Source organism: Octodon degus, unplaced genomic scaffold (genome assembly GCF_000260255.1).
Source record: "Octodon degus isolate 3935 unplaced genomic scaffold, OctDeg1.0 scaffold00103, whole genome shotgun sequence".
NCBI lineage: Eukaryota > Metazoa > Chordata > Mammalia > Rodentia > Octodontidae > Octodon > Octodon degus.
This window is the reverse complement of record NW_004524679.1, coordinates 8,687,536-8,688,221: the sequence shown is the minus strand read 5'-3', so window position 1 is coordinate 8,688,221 and position 686 is coordinate 8,687,536.

The following is a 686-nucleotide window of genomic DNA, read 5'->3' as shown; positions in this document are numbered from 1 at the left end:
CAGGATTTATCCTGAGATCCTGTACCTCAGATTGTAGAACCTTTGTCAGTGCAGCCATGTGGATGAGACACGGCCATTGCTTGGCCAATGTGCTCCCTGTGAAAGCCTGAGAGAGTATCTTCTCCCCATGTGACTCTCCTTAGGCACACTCTACGTCATCGATCAGATTCCTCTTGTGCCCCATAATCTTCTTGATCAGAAAATATGGAACACTACCAAGGTACATGACGTTACAGTACAAGTTCTCATATGTCCTGACTCTTAATTAATTTTAGAAGACTAGGGCCAAAATGTTGGCTTTCCTTGTAGCCCTCCTTTTGTCTAATTTTGGTCTGCAAACTTAGGTTGTTAACCATCCAGAAGAAAAGCTTATTATTATTATCAAACGATATAGGCTATCAAGCTTAACCTCACTATCTCACTGCATTTCAAACATCTTAGGCATAAAAAGGAACAGGTATTTTTCATCAAGTATTGATATGTTAAACTTTAAGTCCCTACATAATATGATAAAAAATTTAAAAATTAGATTATATTTTAAAAATAGGATAAAGAATTATATGCTTCTCATGTTGCACATAAGTCCAAAAATCTCACCATATACAACCTTGAAGCAGGAGAGTCCCACAATATTCCTTTCCCTGTCTCTTGCTTTCATTCACCACCTCCTTCTTCTTGAACATCCA